The sequence below is a fragment of the Salmo salar genome, chromosome ssa06 (assembly GCF_905237065.1).
Source record: "Salmo salar chromosome ssa06, Ssal_v3.1, whole genome shotgun sequence".
In the NCBI taxonomy this organism is placed as follows: domain Eukaryota; kingdom Metazoa; phylum Chordata; class Actinopteri; order Salmoniformes; family Salmonidae; genus Salmo; species Salmo salar.
Genome location: NC_059447.1, coordinates 535,647 through 548,182, shown reverse-complemented (window position 1 = coordinate 548,182; position 12,536 = coordinate 535,647). Strand labels below are relative to the sequence as shown.

The 12,536-nt window shown below is 52.0% G+C and overlaps 1 pseudogene; it reads left to right on the top strand.

Annotated features, from left to right (window-relative positions):
• The window catches only part of LOC106594621 (trinucleotide repeat-containing gene 6A protein-like), a 69,249-nt pseudogene that overhangs the window by 33,960 nt on the left and 22,753 nt on the right, over positions 1 to 12,536 (top strand).

Genomic DNA, 12,536 nt, shown 5'->3' with positions numbered 1-12,536 from the left:
AAGCGAGAAGCGTCTTGCTCAGTCGTTAGCTGTGTTGGAAGCGAGAAGCTTCTTGCTCTCAGTCGTTAGCTATGTTGGAAGCGAGAAGCTTCTTGCTCTCAGTCGTTAGCTATGTTGGAAGCGAGAAGCTTCTTCCTCTCAGTCGTTAGCTGTGTTGGAAATCAGACTGGTTTTAGACAGAATAGTGAACTAGCTAGTTAGTAATGAAATCAGACTGGTTTAGACAGAATAGTGAACTAGCTAGTTAGTAATGAAATCAGACTGGTTTAGACAGAATAGTGAACTAGCTAGTTAGTAATGAAATCAGACTGGTTTAGACAGAATAGTGAACTAGCTAGTTAGTAATGAAATCAGACGGGTTTAGACCGAATAATAAACTAGCTAGTTAGTAAAGTTGTCAGTCAACAACGTGGTTCTGAATACAAGTGGGTCGGCTTGTCATTTGAATCAACAAGTAGTCGTACGCTGTAGCTTGCGTTCATTAAAGCTGTTCACACTTCCTTCCGATGTTGCTTCATCAGTGGGTAGGACTGGGGGAAAAAAATGACATGAAAATATATTAACAGTATTGCAGTAATTTCAGCAGTTCAGAATTACTTTGGTTTTGGGTAGCAAAGCAATCGCTATCCTATCTTTAATTTGCTGGAAGCGAAGCGTCTTGCTCAGTCGTTAGCTGTGTTGGGCGGAGAAGCGTCTTGCTCTCAGTCGTTAGCTGTGTTGGAAGCGAGAGCGTCTTGCTCTCAGTCGTTAGCTGTGTTGGAAGCGAGAAGCGTCTTGCTCTCTGTCGTTAGCTATGTTGGGCGAGAAGCTTCTTGCTCTCTGTCGTTAGCTGTGTTGGAAGCGAGAAGCTTCTTCCTCTCAGTCGTTAGCTATGTTGGAGCGAGAAGCTTCTTGCTCTCTGTCGTTAGCTGTGTTGGAAGCGAAGCTTCTTCCTCTGTCGTTAGCTGTGTTGGAAGCGAGAAGCTTCTTCCTCTCTGTCGTTAGCTGTGTTGGGAAGCGAAGCTTCTTCCTCTCTGTCGTTAGCTGTGTTGGAAGCGAGAAGCTTCTTGCTCTGTCGTTAGCTGTGTTGGAAGCGAGAAGCTTCTTGCTCTCAGTCGTTAGCTGTGTTGGAAGCGGAAGCTTCTTGCTCTCAGTCGTTAGCTGTGTTGGAAGCGAGAAGCTTCTTGCTCTCAGTCGTTAGCTATGTTGGGCGAGAAGCTTCTTGCTCTCAGTCGTTAGCTGTGTTGGGCGAGAAGCTTCTTGCTCTCAGTCGTTAGCTGTGTTGGAGCGAGAAGCTTCTTGCTCTCAGTCGTTAGCTATGTTGGAAGCGAGAAGCTTCTTGCTCTCAGTCGTTAGCTATGTTGGAAGCGAGAAGCTTCTTGCTCTCAGTCGTTAGCTGTGTTGGAAGCGAGAAGCTTCTTGCCCGTTCCCCTACCCGTTCTGTAACCCGTTCCGCAACGCGTTCCCTACCCGTTCCCTACCCGTTCTGTAACCCGTTCCGCAACGCGTTCCCTACCCGTTCTGTAACCCGTTCCGCAACCCGTTCTGTAACGCGTTTCCCCTACCCGTTCGGCAACGCATTCCGCAACGGCGTTCCCCTACCCGTTCTGTAACCCGTTCTGTAACCCGTTCCGCAACCCGTTCCGCAACGCGTTCCCTACCCGTTCTGTAACCCGTTCTGTAACCCGTTCTGTAACCCGTTCCGCAATCCGTTTTCCAACGCGTTCCCTACCCGTTCTGTAACCCGTTCCGCAACCCGTTCTGTAACCCGTTCCGCAACCCGTTCCTGCTGAATTGAAATGATTGTCATTGTTTTTGTTGTTGTCGTGTTTCATCCAGTGTTGAATATAGTGAAATCAAAAGCATATTTCTTTTAGTGTTTTAATATTTTTGAAGGAATTTAGTCTCCAATTCAAATATATGTATCCTATTGTAAAGTAATTCAAACATTCAATCTCATTGGTGTTTTCCTCCTAAACCTTTGCGGCTGAAGTCAACTTTAAAAGCCCGTTAAAAACTGGTTCTGATAAAGATATGATTTTAAAAAGATCAGAATTTGGGACCGTTTTTTTTAGTTTTCAGACGCAATATCCATGTATTTCAGTATCTCTGACTGCCATGTGGATGTTTATACAAGTGTAAAGCGAATTTGGGTCCCTTTTTTAGAATTTGTAAATTTTTTTAAAGGCTCGATTTTTTATAAATAACGTTTTATTTCTTAATAAAAATTGATTTTTCTTTTCAAGGTGCTGGTAGACTCGGTCTGCAGTGACGCGCCTTCCTCCTCGTCCAACTCGGCATCCGGCAGCAGCTCCGGCAGCGACCCCGAGCTCACCTCAGAATGCATGGACACAGACTCCGCCTCTAGCTCTGGCGGCTCGGAGAAGAACTTGGTCACCGTGATGACGTTGTCGTCGCCGCCCGGGCGTTAACGGAGACCGTAACGGGAACCACTTCTCCCCCTGACGGTGACTAACGGCTGCGCCCCTCCTCCCTGTAGCAGCAGCAATAACGTCATAATGTGTAACGGGCGGTGAAAAGCCCGTGGGGGCGTGACCAACGGCTCGGCGATGAACGCCGCCCCGACGACAACGACGCCTCCGCCCCCGCCGACGGTAGCCGCGGCAACAAGCCGAGCCACCGGGCGTCGGCCAACGGAGCTGGTGTGAACCCCAGCACTTTGAACCCAAATGTTAACCACAGTGCCTGGCCTGGTCCCCAGGGACCCTCTGGCTGTAAGATTGGCCAGCAGGGAGGCTCTCTGGGCTGGGGAGCGATACAGCCGGACAGCCTCTCTCCGTCTCTATCAGAACAACAGCACCACCTCCTGAATGATACTACTGTCAAGACTCACCACCTTAACACTGAAGCGACCAACGGACCAAATAACACTACTAACGCCATAAACACCTCTAGTTTACCAAACTCTACGGGCGGCTCAGTGCAGAGGAACGAATCCGGCTCGGGGCAGCGTTCCTGGGGAGCTGGAGGAGGAGGAGGAGGAGGAGGGTCAGAGCCTGGAGATCAGCTCTCCAACGGGACCCTCTATGGCGCCCAGCACCCCTACAGCGACGGCCTGGCAGGGGGCTTCTCTAAGCCCTGGGGGGTTTCGGGCCCTGGAGACACTGTGAACGGCCAGGGACAGGGCCAGCCCCTCCTCCCCTGCTGCTGCTGCTGCTGTTTACAACAGTAAAAATAACAGCAAGACCCCTGTAGGGAGGTGGGACTCTGGCCCCGCTGCTTCCTCCTCTCCTCACAACCTGTCCTTGGGGACTGGAGGAGGTGGGATCAACGGGAACGGAGTGGGTCCTGCTGGCATCCCCCGACCGTGGGGCAGCGCCTCCTCCTCTTCCTCCTGTTCTTCATCTGGCTCCTCCTCCAACAGGCAACCCCCCAATGGGGGAGTGGAGCTCGTTGCCCGGCAACAAATCTCAGGATTCCAGCGACGGACGGAAGTCGGGGGGAGGAGCCAACGGCTGGAAGAGTCTTGAAGATGATGCCCTCAGGATGGGAGGAGGAGGAGGAGTGCAGGGACATGCGAGCGGGTGCTGGGGTACGTCTGGAGGCAGTGAGGGGAGCGGGGAGAGCTCTGTAGGCCGTAGCTTAGACCGGGACAGGAACGATCCCCGTCGAAGAGTCCCCCTCCTGGGTCAACTCAGCAAGTCCTCTCCTGTACAGACGTGGACCCCGTGTCCTCTGCAACACCGGCTGGGGTCAGACCCCCATACGCCAGAACACAGCCTGGGACGTCACCTCTCCTGCCCCCAGACCCGATGACAGGAAGCCCGGTAACGGAGGCCCTGGCTGGGGATCGAAAAGCCACGCAGCCCGTTCTCAGACCTCCAGCTCTGGAGGATGGGGGACGGGCCGGGAAATACAAGCCCAGAGTCAGGAGGGCCTGCCTGGGCAGAGCAGAAGACCTTGTCTGGGTGTGGAGACAGAGACAACAAAGGCCCTGGAGGAGAGCGAGGATGGGAGAACAGCAACTCTTCCTCTACCTGGGGTAACAGCCAGAAGGAAGATCAGTCCAACACCTGGACGAACCCTCCTAAACCCCAAAAGCAGCAGAGCTGGGGCGCCCCCCTAGTGGTGGTGGAGACCGCTCCAGAGGAGGAGGGAGCAGCTACTGGGGCCAGCCCCAGAAGACTAGCGGGTCTGGGGGATGGGACAACGACAGCGACCGTTCGGGGTCTGGAGGATGGGGTGAACCCGGCCACCCGGTCAACACCAACACACACACCGACGACAGCAGCAGCACCTGGGGTGGCAGCGGAGGGTCCAACACCCCTGAACGCCCCAACAACCCTCACTCTGGCTGGGGAGAGCCCTCCGTATCCATCCCCGGACCCAAGCCCCAGAACCACCAGACCCAAGGGGGATGGGGCGAGTCGGCCATGAAGCCCAACCACCCTTCTCAGAACTGGGGAGACCCGGCGCCCCCTTCCGATTGGGGTAAAAGCCCAGACTCTAATTCCAACCCTGGCCAGGACCCTAGAGGACTTCCACCAGGTGGTCCCCAACCCTCAGGTCCCGGAGGTTCCAAACCCAGCGGCTGGACTGGAGGGGCGGTCCCTGTTGGATCCTCCCACAAAGAGGAGGAGCCTACCGGGTGGGAGGAGCCTAGTCCAGAGTCGGTGAGGAGACGGATGGAGATCGACGACGGGACGTCGGCATGGGGAGACCCCAACAAATACAACTGTAGCGGGGTTAATATGTGGAACAAGACCAGCCAATCAGAGCAGGATGCCATGGTCATGACCAAACCCCCGCAGACCCAGCAGCCCCCACCACCCCTGAACAACATGGCCGACAAGGACAAGACCTGCAGCCCTGGTGAGTGGAGGGAGCTTTACACACACACACACACTAAGGGGAGGTGGAGGACACTGTGTGTGTGTGTGTGTGTGTGTTTGGGTTGCGTCATCCTTCTGGAATGTTCTACAGCATTGATTTTTCTCTCTGCGCTGTGAGAGCAGGCAGAAACACAGACCTTTGTTTGGTCTGAAATACAGAGAGTTCCAGGGTGGGTGGGGACTGAGAGAAAGGGGGATGACTGAGACAGAAAGGGGGAGACTGACAGGAGAGAGACAGAAAGGGGGAGACTGAAAGGGCTGTATAAAACCACTCCCAGATCCAGGGCTCTATATAAATTACTCCCAGATCCAGGGCTCTATATAATCCACTCCCAGATCCAGGGCTCTATATAAACCACTCCCAGATCCAGGGCTCTATATAAACCACTCCCAGATCCAAGGCTCTATATAAACCACTCCCAGATCCAGGGCTCTATATAAACCACTCCCAGATCCAGGGCTCTATATAAACCACTCCCAGATCCAGGGCTCTATATAAACCACTCCCAGATCCAGGGCTCTATATAAACCACTCCCAGATCCAGGGCTCTATATAAACCCCTCCCAGATCCAGGGCTCTATATAAACCCCTCCCAGGTCCAGGGCTCTATATAAACCCCTCCCAGGTCCAGGGCTCTATATAAATCCCCTCCCAGGTCCAGGGCTCTATATAAAACCACTCCCAGATCCAGGGCTCTATATAAACCACTCCCAGATCCAGGGCTCTATATAAACCACTCCCAGATCCAGGGCTCTATATAAACCCCTCCCAGATCCAGGGCTCTATATAAACCCCTCCCAGATCCAGGGCTCTATATAAATCCCTCCCAGATCCAGGGCTCTATATAAATCACTCCCAGATAGCCTCATGCTAGGGCGCTAAACGCTAGCCTCATGCTAGGCGCTAAACGCTAGCCTCATGCTAGGCGCTAAACGACTGTTATTGATCCGTCTGAGACTAGAAGCCCAGCTCGTCTGTTATTGATCAGTACAACAGCAGAGTTCAGAAGGTACAAAGTTACCTGCCATTTAGGAATCTCCATCTCACATACCTCCGCCTCTCTCCCCTCTTTCCTCTCCCCCCTCTCCTGCCTCCAGGCTGGGGTGAACAGTACGGAGGTCCCCAGAAGATGGAGTCAGGAACGTGGTGTGAGCCGTCAGGCCCCCCTGTCTCTGTGGACAACGGGACATCGGCCTGGGGGAAACCCATGGACACCAGCTCCACCTGGGAGGAGCTGGGACACAGAGGGGACAGAGACAGAGGGGACAACTCTGGGACGGGAGGCTGGGAAGGACCTGGACCACAGAACCACCACAAACCTGGTGAGACACACACACACATCCCCTCGTCTCCCTCCAGGTCCCGGTCTCCCCCAGGTCCCGTCCCCCTCGTCTCCCCCGGGTCCCGTCTCCCCCGGGTCCCGCTCCCTCCGGGTCCCGTCCCCCGGGTCCCGTCCCCCTCGTCTCCCCGGGGCCCGTCCCCCCTCGTCTCCCCCGGGTCCCCTCCCCCCGGGTCCCGTCCCCCCTCGTCTCCCTCCGGGTCCCGTCCCCCGGGTCCCGTCCCCCCTCGTCTCCCCCCGGGTCCCGTCCCCCCTTGTCTCCCTGTTCTCTCTCCAGGGTTTCATCCCTTTCGTCCTCTCTCCCCTCCTCTCTCCAGGTCCCAAGCCCATGCACCAGCAGGAGAGTAATACCTGGTGTGGTGAGGAGGTGTCGTGCCAGTCCAGTTGGGAACCAGAGGAGGAGGTGGAGATCGGGATGTGGAGCAACGCCCCAAGTCACCGAGACCGGGAGAGAGACGGTCACAGAGAGAACCACAGAGACCGGGAGAGAGACGGCCACGGTCAGGACAACAGGAACAATGGGCCCCAGCAACACAGCTGGAACTACATGAAGAAAATCCCTCCTAAGGTATTACTGTGAAGGTCATTAACCAGGTCTCTCTGTGTAGGATTTTAACCAGGTCTCTCTGTGTAGGATATTAACCAGGTCTCTCTGTGTAGGATATTAACCGGGTCTCTCTCTCTGTGTAGGATATTAACCAGGTCTCTCTGTGTAGGATATTAACCAGGTCTCTCTGTGTAGGATATTAACCGGGTCTCTCTCTCTGTGTAGGATATTAACCAGGTCTCTCTGTGTAGGATATTAACCAGGTCTCTCTCTCTGTGTAGGATATTAACCAGGTCTCTCTCTCTGTGTAGGATATTAACCAGGCTCTCTCTGTGTAGGATATTAACCGGGTCTCTCTGTGTAGGATATTAACCAGGTCTCTCTGTGTAGGATATTAACCGGGTCTCTCTGTGTAGGATATTAACCAGGTCTCTCTGTGTAGGATATTAACCAGGTCTCTCTGTGTAGGATATTAACCAGGTCTCTCTGTGTAGGATATTAACCAGGTCTCTCTGTGTAGGGATATTAACCAGGTCTCTCTGTGTAGGATATTAACCAGGTCTCTCTGTGTAGGATATTAACCAGGTCTCTCTGTGTAGGATATTAACCAGGTCTCTCTGTGTAGGATATTAACCAGGTCTCTCTCTCTGTGTAGGATATTAACCAGGTCTCTCTGTGTAGGATATTAACCGGGTCTCTCTGTGTAGGATATTAACCAGGTCTCTCTGTGTAGGATATTAACCGGGTTCTCTCTCTGTGTAGGATATTAACCAGGTCTCTCTGTGTAGGATATTAACCAGGTCTCTCTGTGTAGGATATTAACCGGGTCTCTCTCTCTGTGTAGGATATTAACCAGGTCTCTCTCTCTGTGTAGGATATTAACTCAGGTCTCTCTCTCTGTGTAGGATATTAACCAGGTCTCTCTGTGTAGGATATTAACCAGGCTCTCTGTGTAGGATATTAACCAGGGTCTCTCTGTGTAGGATATTAACCGGTCTCTCTCTCTGTGTAGGATATTAACCGGGTCTCTCTCTCTGTGTAGGATATTAACCAGGTCTCTCTCTGTGTAGGATATTAACCGGGTCTTCTCTCTGTGTAGGATATTAACCGGTCTCTCTGTGTAGGATATTAACCGGGCTCTCTCTGTGTAGGATATTAACCAGGGCTCTCTCTCTGTGTAGGATATTAACCGGGTCTCTCTCTCTCTGTGTAGGATATTAACCGGGTCTCTCTCTCTGTGTAGGATATTAACCGGGTCTCTCTCTCTGTGTAGGATATTAACCGGGCTCTCTCTCTGTGTAGGATATTAACCAGGTCTCTCTCTCTGTGTAGGATATTAACCGGGCTCTCTCTGTGTAGGATATTAACCGGGTCTCTCTCTCTGTGTAGGATATTAACCGGGTTCTCTCTCTGTGTAGGATATTAACCGGGTCTCTCTCTCTGTGTAGGATATTAACCGGGTCTCTCTCTGTGTAGGATATTAACCGGGTCTCTCTCTCTGTGTAGGATATTAACCGGGTCTCTCTCTCTGTGTAGGATATTAACCGGGTCTCTCTCTCTGTGTAGGATATTAACCGGGTCTCTCTCTCTGTGTAGGATATTAACGGGTCTCTCTCTCTGTGTAGGATATTAACCGGGTCTCTCTCTCTGTGTAGGATATTAACCGGGTTCTCTCTCTGTGTAGGATATTAACCGGTCTCTCTCTCTGTGTAGGATATTAACCGGGTCTCTCTCTGTGTAGGATATTAACCGGGTCTCTCTCTCTGTGTAGGATATTAACCGGGTTCTCTCTCTCTGTGTAGGATATTAACCGGGGTCTCTCTCTGTGTAGGATATTAACCGGGTCTCTCTCTGTGTAGGATATTAACCGGGTTCTCTCTGTGTAGGATATTAACCGGGTCTCTCTGTGTAGGATATTAACCGGGTCTCTCTCTGTGAAGGATATTAACCGGGTCTCTCACTCTGTGTAGGATATTAACCGGGTCTCTCTGTGTAGGATATTAACCGGGTCTCTCTCTGTGTTTCAGATGAACAAATCAGTGAACAAGCAGGAGGATGCCTGGATGACCCAGTTTGTTAAACAGTTCAACAACATGAACTACGTTGTGAGTATGCAGCCTTGAACCTTGAACCCTCAAAATCAAATGCTGTTTTTTGTAACAACTCACCGAATACAACAGGCGTAGTAGAACTTTACCGTGAAACGCTGACTGACGAGCCCTTCCCCCGACGACCGACGGAGCCCTTCCCCCCCCCCGACGGAGCCCTTCCGGCCCGACGGAGCCCTTCCCCCGCCGGAGCCTTCCCCCGACGGAGCCCTTCCCCCGACGGAGCCCTTCCCCCCGACGGAGCCCTTCCCCCGACGGAGCCCTTCCCCCGACGACCCGACGGAACCCTTCTCCCCGACGACCCGACGGAGCCCTAGCACTACGCAGCTGATTTTTAATAACCAACTCTTCATCAAACTTTTTGATTTATTTCAATCAGCTGGTTTCTCCACTTTGGGATGTGAAGTCCTAAATGGAGGTTAGGAATTGTCCTTCTGTTGGTCCAGAAGTGCTTGGTGGTCACATGAGATAATAGTATGATCTTTCTGCACCAAAAATAAAGATAGAAACTCAAGAAAAGTTGTTAAATAGCGAAGAGGGGTTGGAACTCGTCAGATGTCGCCCTTCAGGGTAATCTGTTCCCTGAACCCGACCCTTCAGGTGTGGCTGTAACCGGTCTTGGGTTTTCTGTTCCCTGAACCCGACCCTTCAGGTGGGACTGTAACCGGTCTTGGGTTTTCTGTTCCCTGAACCCGACCCTTCAGGTGGGACTGTAACCGGTCTTGGGTTTTCTGTTCCCTGAACCCGACCCTTCAGGTGGGACTGTAACAGGCCTTGGGTGGACTTATGTGTAACAGATCTGCCTGCTAGGACCTGAGAGCGAGATGATAAATAATTGTACAATTTCTGCTGCTGCACTTGCAAACCTCTGCCTCCAGGGGCAGCAGCACTACCACTAGACCAGCCCCCAGCACATTAGTGGATCTCTCTCTTTCTCGCTCTCTCTTTCGTCTCTCTTCGCTCTCTCTTTCGCTCTCTCTCTCTCTCTCTCTCTCTCGCTCTCTCTCTCGCCTCTCTCTCTCTCGTCTCTCTCTCTCGTCTCTCTCTCTCGCTCTCTCTCTCTCTCGTCTGACCTATCTTTCCCTCTCTCTGTCCATCCCCTAGAGGGACTCTCCTGAAGACTTGTCGAAGAGCAACAAGATGGAGATGGGAGGAGGGATGATGTCAGACAAGCGTATGGATGTGAACATGGGAGAGTACAGTGGAGTGATGGGGAAAAACCCTGCCTCCAGGCACCAGATTCACAAAGAGCCTTCCATGGAGAGAAGCCCTTACTACGACAAGGTACTGTCTTGTGTGTTGCTCTTTCCTCTGTCTGTGTGGTGTACCGTCTCCCAGCGCTGCACTGCCCCCTGGTGGTAGCTCAGTGTTATATCAGAATGTAGCCCCCTGGTGGTAGCTCAGTGTTATATCAGAATGTAGTCCCCTGGTGGTAGCTCAGTGTTATATCAGAATGTAGTCCCCTGGTGGTAGCTCAGTGTTATATCAGAATGTAGTCCCCTGGTGGTAGCTCAGTGTTATATCAGAATGTAGTCCCCTGGTGGTAGCTCAGTGATATATCAGAATGTAGTCCCCCTGGTGGTAGCTCAGTGATATATCAGAATGTAGTCCCCTGGTGGTAGCTCAGTGATATATCAGAATGTAGTCCCCTGGTGGTAGCTCAGTGATATATCAGAATGTAGTCCCCTGGTGGTAGCTCAGTGATATATCAGAATGTAGTCCCCTGGTGGTAGCTCAGTGTTATATCAGAATGTAGTCCCCTGGTGGTAGCTCAGTGTTATATCAGAATGTGGTCCCCTGGTGGTAGCTCAGTGATATATCAGAATGTAGTCCCCTGGTGGTAGCTCAGTGATATATCAGAATGTAGTCCCCTGGTGGTAGCTCAGTGATATATCAGAATGTAGTCCCCTGGTGGTAGCTCAGTGATATATCAGAATGTAGTCCCCTGGTGGTAGCTCAGTGTTATATCAGAATGTAGTCCCCTGGTGGTAGCTCAGTGATATATCAGAATGTAGTCCCCTGGTGGTAGCTCAGTGTTATATCAGAATGTAGTCCCCTGGTGGTAGCTCAGTGTTATATCAGAATGTAGTCCCCTGGTGGTAGCTCAGTGTTATATCAGAATGTAGTCCCCTGGTGGTAGCTCAGTGTTATATCAGAATGTAGTCCCCTGGTGGTAGCTCAGTGTTATATCAGAATGTAGTCCCCTGGTGGTAGCTCAGTGTTATATCAGAATGTAATCCCCTGGTGGTAGCTCAGTGATATATCAGAATGTAGTCCCCCTGGTGGTAGCTCAGTGTTATATCAGAATGTAGTCCCCTGGTGGTAGCTCAGTGTTATATCAGAATGTAGTCCCCTGGTGGTAGCTCAGTGATATATCAGAATGTAGTCCCCTGGTGGTAGCTCAGTGATATATCAGAATGTAGTCCCCTGGTGGTAGCTCAGTGTTATATCAGAATGTAGTCCCCTGGTGGTAGCTCAGTGTTATATCAGAATGTAGTCCCCTGGTGGTAGCTCAGTGATATATCAGAATGTAGTCCCCTGGTGGTAGCTCAGTGTTATATCAGAATGTAGTCCCCTGGTGGTAGCTCAGTGTTATATCAGAATGTAGTCCCCTGGTGGTAGCTCAGTGTTATATCAGAATGTAGTCCCCTGGTGGTAGCTCAGTGACATAAAAAAGCTTTGGCTTTCTTTCTCCTGTCGCTTCTCTTTCTCCCTCCATCCTCTGGGGCCTCCTCTCCTCCCTCCTTCTCTTTCTCCCTCCATCCTCTGGGGCCTCCTCTCCTCCCTCCTTCTCTTTCTCCCTCCATCCTCTGGGGCCTCCTCTCCTCCTGCTGTCTTTCTCTCTCCTCCCCTTGATTTCCACGATGTCATGCCTCTTCCTCATCTGTCCTTGCCTCTGCAGCTCTCCCTGCCGCTCTCTGCTTACGATAGATCCGCCTCGGAGGAGCTCTCCTCCAATCACGGCATGAGCTTTTTCCCCCTCCCACTCTGCTCAGCCTATCCCCTCTCTCTGCTCAGGGCAGGCTCCCACCCCTCTGTCTCTGAGGCTGGTAGGCAGGTGAGTGGTTACTGCTGCTCTTGAATATAGTGTGTGTGTGAACAATCTGTCTGAAGTGTGTGTATCCTGTGTGTTTGTCTTCTTAACGTGTGTGTGTGTGTGTGTGTTTTCAGAATGTAAATTCCATGTACGGCAGCAGTGTAGCCCCGTCTCATAACGGCTCCCCCAGCCCCCTCAACTCAGCCCAGAACAATCTCCGTAACCAAGTGCCTCCACCCGTCCTGTCCTCTCAGGTAAACACACACACACACACACACACACACACACACACACACACACACACACCTGGTGTGATTATCTAAAAATGTGAACCAGAAGGTCCCTTTTAAAGGGGATGTGAACCAGGGGGTCCCTTTTTAAAGGGGATGTGAACCAGGGGGTCCCTTTTAAAGGGGATGTGAACCAGGGGTCCCTTTTAAAGGGGATGTGAACCAGGGGGTCCCTTTTAAAGGGGATGTGAACCAGGGGGTCCCTTTTAAAGGGGATGTGAACCAGGGGGTCCCTTTTTAAAGGGGATGTGAACCAGGGGGTCCCTTTTTAAAGGGGATGTGAACCAGGGGTCCCTTTTTAAAGGGGATGTGAACCAGGGGGTCCCTTTTTAAAGGGGATGTGAACCAGGGGGTCCTTTTTAAAGGGGATGTGAACCAGGGG